Raw genomic sequence first — 10,157 nt, 5'->3', positions numbered from 1 at the left:
AAACCAATAAGACCATCCCTTAGTTTAATTCCCGCCTACATGCACCATTGATATATAGTAGTCTTCCTCGGTGTCTCTCGAACAAACACGTTCTCTCGAAGTTGACTCCTCTCATGCATATAGGTCCTAATGCGTTTTTAGAGGCTAACTTTGACCAAACGTTAGAGCAATAATATATGACATGCAACTTACACGAAGCATACCTTCAATTTTGTATGTCAAAGGAGCTTCCAATAATATAATTTGCATAGTATACATCTCATGTGCTATTAATCTCGTCAATAGTCAAAGGCTGTCTTGGAAAACACATTAGGCCCTATATAGATGGGAGGAGGGAGTAGGTCCCATGCAAAAAATGAGAATAAAATTCAAACATCTGGGCATCATGGCTCGGTCGATAACATTGAGAAACTTGGTTTTAAAATCATGAAACTTGGCATGGTGTCATGTCATGGTAGTACCATGTCGTGGTAAAAAAATTGGCCGAATCGGAACAAATTTTGGTATAAGCTTCTTGCAAATCGGAGCTTCTCTCAAGAAGGCTCGTGGTTCTAGGAGGGAACATGTCACCTTTGTGTGCATAATTCAAATTTGAAACACAAGCACATGTTCCAGTGCACCAAAGTTGGTTGAAAAATCACATGTGTGTCCTCGGGTAAATTTCTAGGTTCCATGCAAGAAATGGGAATGAAATTCAAAATTCTGGGCATCGTGGCTGGGTTGGAAACATTGAGAAACTTAGTTTTTTAATTCCTGTAAATCCAAAACACGGATGAAAATAATGAAACTTGGCTTGGTGCCATGACATGGCACCAACATGTTGTGGTAAATTTGCAGTCCGATTTGTGAAGGTGCACACATTAACAATCAACAAAGTCATTTTGGAAGAAGTGCTATCACGTTACAATCGGAAACACAAGTATTATTGAAACCGTGGGCATTCTACTTACTAGTACCATTTACGTGCCGCCACGCGTCCCCTTTTTTATTAGCTAGGAGGCGACATGCAGGGTAGCTATTTGAGTACGAGAGGCGTGCGATCAGACCCCTGTGCGTGCTTATCGGGAGGAGAGCCCTTTGACCTCCATCTGCTGTCCACCTCTCTCCCAAGGTCTCCATTAATGGTGCCCGAGCCTCTGTTTAATGGTGTGGCTATGTCTCACTCGACTGAGATTTAAGAGAGAAAAAAGAAAAGCTGAAAGCATGGATCTTGATGTAAGATCCGACGGACCTATATAGCATCTACTGCGACTTATAGCAAGACTTATGAATATATAAGGACGATTAATTTTTTTTTGATCAAAGAAGGGCTTGCCCCTTCCGATTTTCATTACTGAAAACCACCACAATTCACAAGAAGTTCAGCACATCCCAAGAGGCCAACAAAGGCCAAACATCCGCGCTAGAACCCAACATTTCACAACTGACGACACAATCCACATCCTAAACAGATTATTACATCAAAAGAAACCAGGAAACTAGTCTCCGTGGCGAGCGGCAATGAGCTCTTTCGTGTCCTCAAGATGCTGCTTGAGAACATCCACGGATTCCTCCACCAGCCTTTGGCGCTCGTTGCGGAGCATGTCATTCTCGTCCATAAGTTTCTTCAACAAGGCACTAGTCTTCTCCTGCAGGTCTGCACTTCGGACGATCTTCTCCCTCAGCAGGTCGCGCTCGGCCCGGAGCCTCTCATTGCCCTCCCTTAGTTGCCGGATGACGCCGGTAGCCTGTTCAAACGAGGCTATCATGTCGTCCTGCAACCTCGCCGAGCGCGATATCTGATCCGTCTGGCTATGAACGATCGCATGCATGCGCCTGTAACAGTCGTCGCGTGCCCGCGAGAAATTTTCCCAGGCCGTCGTGGTGCGGCGGGACATCTCTACTGCATTCGTGGCGCGGCGGGACATCTCTGCTGCTTCCGCGGTGCGGCCGGACCAGTCTGCTGCATCGACGGCGCGGCGGGGCCTCTGTGCTGCTTCAGCGGCACGGTGGGACCTCTGTGCTACTACTTCCGCGCGGCAGGACATGTCGGCTGCTCTCGCAGCGAGGCGGGACATCTCTCGTGCTTCCGCTTCAATGCTCGCCTCTCCCTAGTGGCAATCTCTCGACCCAGAACTCACGCTGGCCATGGCAGACGCAAGGGAAGGATGCTGAATGACTTGTTTGTTTTTGTGGATGAGGAGTTGAGGACGAATGTGCAGTCATCTTGGCATACTAGTATTTATAACCGAGTACTAATACGCTCCTAAGTGGGAAACCGTTTAGGTTGTGATCGGTGTGAACAGGTTCGCAATTCAATATAGCGTGGAGTAATTTGGAATGTGACGAGACGCAAGCTCAAAATTTATTGACGGTTCTAGTTTCGAAGTACGACACTATTCCCGGATGGAGTACTTCTTTTTCTACTCCCTCCTTTCCGGTTTTATAGGGCTTATCTCAAAATTTTAGTTTTTCCATTTTATAAGGCTCAATTTGGTTGTCCCCAACACATGTTCAGATTCCAAGATGCATTAAATCATTGCATGCAAGTATTAAGAGAAAATTGACCAATGCATGTACTTTATGCATGCATGCATTGCAATTAATGCATTAAACCTATCTCTCAGGGCTTCTGGCACGCACCATCGTGCCACCCACAAAAACTTGTACTCTGAGTTTAGTAGTACGTTATACAAGAAGAGAAGAGGTGCACGCACGCACTCGTCCTCTCACACACGCGTCTATTTTTTCTCAAAAAGGAGGATGATGACCCCCGGCCTCTGCATCTGGGAGTCACACACGCAAATTATTGAAATATATCGAGGGCAGTGCTTTGATGTGTCGTGTCAACTCGTACATCAACGAGAAGTTTGATTATCCTCTCCCTCGCGGACTTCACTACACATGCCTTTGGCTGTATGACAGGTTGGCCACACACCTGTAGGGCCCACCTATCATACATGCAAAGGCAGGAGCGTCCCTCCCTCGCCCATGAGCGTGGTTGCTGGCAAGACTAGGAGAAGCTTTCGCTACACGCTCTCCCTCCGCACGCGGTGGACATGCAGCAGTTCAATCGGTGTCAGATGACCAGAAGCGTACTGTAGTACTCCTCGAGTGCAGTAGTATTCCATCATTGTTCGACTTCCCAAAGAGGCGAAGAGCCAAGCGCAGCCTGGACACTCGTGTGGCAGTTTCATGTGTATAGTAGTCTAGGATAGCGTGTATCGTGCATGTAAGCTTAAAATCATTGGGGTCGGCTCCATGCTATGTGGCCGTCTCGAAGTTTTAAAAAAATTTAAAATAGTCTTCTGGCCCTACCCGAAAACTGCCGCGCGTACTGCCCGAGAAAAGCCCCGCCCTCAACTTTTAACTACGTGAAAACAGTTCGAGCTTGTTCGTTCTATATAAATACAGTACTTACTGTATGTTTATTCACCCGTGGGGTTGTTCAATGAATGGAGGGGCGGGGAGCACAAGTGAACAATACTGTAGTACTACTAGTAGTAAGTAGGAGTCGTACAGTAGTCACCTTAAATAGAGAGTTTCTTTTCTTTAATGCCACGTACACAAATTGAAACGCTTGTTGTGGAGAAAAAAAGATAATCACTCCACTATATATGGACGCAGGGGCCTGAGCGCTTGCTTTACTAGGGTTGCTCTCTTTATTCTCTCATCCTCTCCAGATATAAACAAGACAGTGGTAGCGACATTTTCTCTCTGCTCACCGCTGGTCATAGATCCAGTCGGATCCCTTCGGCCGGTGTGTGTAGAGGACTAAAAGGTGGATCGTTCACGCGGTCATCGCCGCCAAGGGAGGAAACCCACAGCTGCCGGAGGGGCCCGATCCTCTGCCCGTGCCGTTCTCTCCGACACATGGCCGGCTCGGGAGGTCCTCCGACCCTTCTTCCTCCCTGCCGTATTGTCCGCAGATCTGACCTGCCGCCGCCGACATCCCGGCGACCCTCAGGTATAAGTTCTTCAAAAGCGGCCTTGCTCTACTGCCCAAGCTCCCCACGTGTCTGCATGTGCATCTTTTTCTACTACCATCAGCTCTTCCAAAGCCACCTAAATTTTTAGTATTATTAGAGGTAAAGCTACTTCATGCATTCGAATCTAGGGCTTTGTTCAAACAACGAAGAAAGGGGGAAAGTTGTAGCATGAATCTAGGACTTGATTCAAAGAGGAAATAATATGGTGAAAGTAGTAGAGACCGGATACCTAACCGGTCTCTTGGTTGAAAAGGGAAATAATGGGAAAACGCAGTACAAACTGGATAAGGAACAGATCTATTATTGGTTGAAAAAAGGATAGAAAGTGGCGGCTGGTGGACAAGTCAACAGAGTATGTCCAGGATTAGATTTGATGCCATCACATAGTAAAAGGTCTCCAGGATTAGATTTTCTTCCCTCACATAGTAAAAGGTCTCAGGATTAGATTTGCTGCCCTCACATAGTAAAAGGTCTCCAGGATTAGATTTGCTGCCCTCACATAGTAAAAGGTCTCCAGGATTAGATTTGCTGCCCTCACATAGTACAATGACACTCCTGCTGTTTTCCCCAGTATGATAAGTAAGTTGCTCCTTTACGCTGCTGAGTGTCCTGGTGTCCCCACGGTCCCATGCCCTTAAACCAACTCTTTAGCTGTTGTTGATTTACGGTGTCTGGTAAACAAGCAATGCCACCATTAAAGTAATCCCATATTTGAGGAATCTCATTGTTGATCGTAATGCTTCTGGTAACATGAAGCATCACTGACGTTTTAAAATTTCTATTGTCCTTGCGTGATTGCCATGAACATAATTAAGATGCTTCTTTTCATTTTGTATATGTTTCGTATATTCTTATTGACCAGCAATTGTTTACTTTCTATCTTTTTGTGCAGATAGGGATATCCATTTCACCTTGTTGCTATTGTGACCTTTTGGTGAACTGCAGAAAACACTTTTTTGGAATGAGTGTCTTGTGCAGTTCAACTAAAATGTCACGTGGGTAACATCTCTCAATTTTGGTGGAACTGCACAAAATGGTGATTGGAGTTTCCAAAATCTCCGTCAAGTTCTGCTGGTAATCTCGTGCAACATTTTATTAGCCTTTGCAAGATGGAGCCGCCACTGTCACCACAATGGCACTTTATTTTAGTGGAACTACACAAAAGGATAAGAAAATTATAGTTGCATCTTACATGAGCCGGACAGCCAACCTTAATGTTCCTCAATGTTAGTGCAACTACTAAAGAAGAACATGCCAGCTCACAAGTGCAAGTACTTCTTGCTAGCTGAATGATGCAATATTTGCTTCATTTCAGGTGAACTGCAGAAAAAGGCACATGAATTGAATCATGGAACTCCAGGCAGACCTCATCCAAGTAGAGCTGGAGGTTGAGTTCAAGGAGGCCGCTATTAAAGCGAAATCATGCTCTCATGTCTCCTTGTTTGTGCTGTGCAAACATGTTGTGCAAACAGGAATACTCAACTACAGATGTTGTGACGGTCAAGAGCATTCGCCAAGTTCTTCAATTGTATGACATGGCTAGCCAAGATGGATTTAATCCCGATATTCACTTTATCAAAAGGCTCTAATGGGTTGGTTTTGAATCTTGCAAGCTGGGAATCAGTGAGATGTATAGGCATCTTTGTTGTACTTATTATTTGGATCTTATTTGTTGGTTCTGAATCTTGCAAGCTGGGAATCAATGAGATGTGTAGGCATCTTTGTTGTACTTATTATTTGGATCTTATTTGTTGGTTCTGAATCTTGCAAGCTGGGAAACACATCATGATGATGCAGAGGACAACAACCATAACAAACAGTTCAAACTCGGTAGTATTATCTTTTGTGAAAGTGCGACAAATGTGATGATCATGTGCGTCCTGAGAATAATAATTCTAATTGTTGTGCATGTTGATCCTGTGGCACTGATAGAACAAGCGAATGCATTGCTTGTTTTAAGTACAAATTTCTATTAAAGCTAATTAAATTTAAGTAAAGTGACCACTAACTCCTGTTATTACAGTACCAATACACACCCGCTCGTGAACCGACGTGTGGCCGAGGGTGCATCTTCTGCCGGGCGTGCAGCGGATGAGGGAGGGGTAGTAACTGTTGTCACCTGTACACACTCAGCTTACTGTTGAATCCAGTTCCCCAAGAGCTGGAAAACGAACTGCCGCCGCCTACACACTCATTCACTCGAAGAGACTCCAATGGCGATCCGAGGGGTGAGCCTGCTGGATATGGACTTCAGCAAGGAGTTCCCCTTTGAGTTCGCCGTTCAGTCCTATGGGTGCACTAAGTTGAATGTGATGTACACCAACGATACGGACTCGGTGAAGCTCTGCCTCGCCTCAGTCCTATGGCTGCACCAGGTTCTGGAGCATTCGCCCGTTTCATTGGCAGCACCGACTGCACCTTCGCTATGGTGGAGAGAAGGAAGAACGCAACAATTCGGCCATCTAGTGCAACAAGCTTGTCGACATCCAGAAGCAATACAAGATCATCAGCAATGGGCAGGAGAAGGACTCCATGGTTGACCTCGCTGAGACCATCATCGACCCTTGATACGCGAACATGAAAGAAGACGACCTGAACACGTGGGAGGTACCTCTGAATCTAGCCTACATAACCTACGCGGCCAAGGGCGCATACGCATGCTACGGGATGTACATGCAGATCTTGGACATGAGGGCGTGTCCGCTTCGCGTAACCGACAAGTACACGGACAACCGCAACGTCATGATCAAGTATGCCAGGAAGGTCTAGATGTTGTACTTTATCTATTTATAAGCACCTTTATCATGTGAGTGTTTCATGCATTAGCCTATGTGTCGTAATTATCTGTTTTGTCTGAAATATTTCTTTTAAGAACCCATTAACCTGATTGCTTTTTTTAGTGGCAATTTGCTTATGTATGTAAACTAGTTCACTTGTCCGTAAAAAAACTAGTTCACTCGGCTGCCGTGCTTTGAATCTCCTTCCTCCCAACATATTCCCCTCCTTAGGTGGACCCAGCAGGTCTCTGAATTTTCTCCCACTTTCTTTTTCGATGTAAACTGAGTTTTCTCCCAGTACTTTCCCCTAGAACCAACTCAACTATCCCACGTCTAGCCTAAAAAATAATAATACCCCACGTACTATTAACTCATCAAATTAAAATGATATTTTATTTTGTAAGTTGAAAGTTCTTACAAAATAATAATAATAATTGTTTATATATAACTTGGCAAGTTAACTCCTAGTGATTGCGTACATAAGCTTGCAAAGATTTTAGTGACGTGCAATCATGTGTTTATGTTTTTATAACATTTCTCCGTCTAGCCCAACATGATATTTTCTCCCAGCCCAGCAAGTCCGCGGCTTTCGAGAAAAATGCAAATGGGATTTAAATGGGCTGCATAGATGCTACATCATTGTTTCACCCAGCCCACCAAATGGACTAAAAAAACAAATGGACTGACAGCTGGGTCCACGGCCACAGCCCAGTTTTTTTGTGATTTGCCAAGTAAGTCACTTTGTCAAGCCTGTTGGGCTGCAAATCTTTCAAGACGAGGAGAGCTTTCATTCGGCTGGCCGAGAAAATGGCCCATCAGTAAGGAGAAATGGGTTGTACATTTTTAAAACACATCAAACCGACAATTAGTTTCAAATATCTTTGTTTCGAGATTTTAAATTACATTAATTTTTATGCTTGGAGAATTTGTTGGATTTTATATTTATATACATTTATTTTTAAAATCAGTTTGAATGTGAGTCAAAATTTCAGGATTAAAAACAGTTCGGACCGCACCGAAATATGCAAAATTTCGTATAATTTTTTAACCGTGGCCACAATATGGGCTGTAATGCTAACAAAAAGAATATGGGCTCCAAAAAAAGCTTAAGAATTAGCAAATGGGTTGTATGCTATTTTCCATAGATTTGAGGCTTTCCTAAAAAAAGGTTGACGCACAAGCTGTGACTGTTGGATTGCCATCCAATGACCGTTGTGCTTCTTCAATCTCTACTCTTCCTGCTCCAGCCGCTCAAACAGGCGCCGGCGGACAGCCTGCTCCCTCCTCCCCGAGGCCGGCTCTGCTGCCCCGCAGGCCTCACCGCCCTACCGTACTCCCATCGCTGGCGTAGCCATCCCTCTACTCACCCACACCTCCTGTTATTCTCCGGCGATGGCAGACGAACCAGTAAACCCTTGTACAGTCGTACTCCCCTCCACGTGGGAAACAACTGTCGAGTCTTCCCTGCTTCGTGTCATTCCCTTCCTAGCCCCTAGCCCTCGCCGTCGTCTACCTCCCTGGTGCTCTCGGTGCGGCCTGGTCAATGTGGTCAAAGACCGACATGCATCTGAAGTGGACTTTACGTGGAGAGGCCGACAGCTGGGTCCACGGCCGCACGCAAGGAAATTCCTCCTTATTACGCGCAAAATAATGATTCCTTCACCTGACATCAGGGACCCACCGAAAGGGCCTTTGTATTTCGCGAAAAAAACGTTACCGCCGCTGACAGCTCGGACCCACCAGCTATATCTTCGCACGCAAGGAAGTGCCTCCTTATTACGCACAAAAAATGAATACTCCCCCTGTTAGCTGGGACCCAGTATAGTGGCAGGCTGACTTGTGGGCCTACTAAGTTGACGGGGACGGAGGGCTTTGTCAACTTAGTCAATATGCACGATTCTAGCTCCAGTGACCGTACGATGTCCATCCAATGGCCGTAGTGCTTCTTCAACCTCTGGTCTTCTTGCTCCAGCCGCCCAAAACAGTGTCGGTCGTGCCTCGTGCTCCTGCCTCCCGTGGCCGGCTGCGATGCGGCGGAGGCCTCACCGCCCCCTACTACTCCCACCGCTGTCCAGGCCATCCCTCTATTCACCCACACCCCCTATTATTCTGCGGCGACGGCAGCCTCACACCGCAGCGAACCAGTGAACCCTCGTACTCCTCTATGCGTGGGCATCCACTGCCGCGTCTTCCCCGGCTCCGCATCGTCCCCTTCCTAGGCCTCACCGTCGTCCACCGCCCTGGTACTCTCGGCGTGGCGTGGTCAACGTGGTCAAGGAACGGCTTCCATCGGACGTGGACTGTACGTGGAGAGGCTGACAGCTGGGTCCATGGCCGCAGCAAGGAAGTGTCTCCTTATTACGTGCAAAATAATTATTCCTCCACCTGACAGCGGGACCCATCGGACAGGCCACCGTATTTCGTGAAAAAAACGATTCCCCCTGACTGCTGGAACCCACCAGCTACATCTTCGCACGCAAGGAAGTGCATCCGGGCAAAAATAACAAAACGATTCGCCGCTTGACTGCTAGGACCGACCAGCTACATCTTCGCAGGCAAGGAAGTGCCTGACAGTCGGGACCCACCTGGTCAAACGTACGTAGCATTGTCATTCTGGTCGCGAACGTGTACATACATACTGGTCGATGTAGAGGCGCGCACGTGTCGTGGTAGAGGAGCGCACGTAGCATTTACACGTACGTACATCAGCTAGGGTGCAAGAAAGAAAATACGGCCACATATGTGTACATACGGGTGGAGTCTCAAACGCCTACTCGCGCATACGTACGGCGACGGCTCGTGTACATGGCTGGGTCGGAATAGAGAAACAGTGTCGTCGTCGTGTTCATGGGGAGGCAACGGAATGCTCGTGTTCATGGGGAGGCAACGGAATGCGTCGTGTTCATCGGGAGGGCTTGGACGGAACAGGCGATGGAAACGAGGCCTGGCGTACCGCGGAATGGAGGAAACGGCCTTGTGTTCGACCAGCCACGTTCGAAACAGGATCCTATTCATCGGGAGGGGTCTGGCGTACCGCAAAACAGAGGAAACGGACCTCCTACGGTCGAAATGGGGGTCCTGTTGATCTGGAGGGGTGTGGCGTACCGCAAAACGGACAAAACGGACTTGTGTTGGAGCGCTACGGTCGAAACAGGGGTCCTGTTCATCGGGAGGGGTGTGGCGTACCGCAAAATGAGACTCCACGGGATACTGTTCATCTCCACCGTCGACCTCCTCCAGCCTCCACGGGCTCCTGTTCATCCAGCCTCCACGGGCTCCTGTTCATCCAGCTTCCACCGCGCGCTACTCCACCGGCTACTGTTCAACCACCCCTCCACCGTCTACTGTTCATCCATCCCTCCACACCACGGGGTCCTGTTCGACAACCCCTCCACCGTCTACTGTTCATCCA

Source organism: Triticum dicoccoides, chromosome 2A (genome assembly GCF_002162155.2).
Source record: "Triticum dicoccoides isolate Atlit2015 ecotype Zavitan chromosome 2A, WEW_v2.0, whole genome shotgun sequence".
Lineage (NCBI taxonomy): Eukaryota > Viridiplantae > Streptophyta > Magnoliopsida > Poales > Poaceae > Triticum > Triticum dicoccoides.
Note: the sequence above shows the minus strand (reverse complement) of the source record.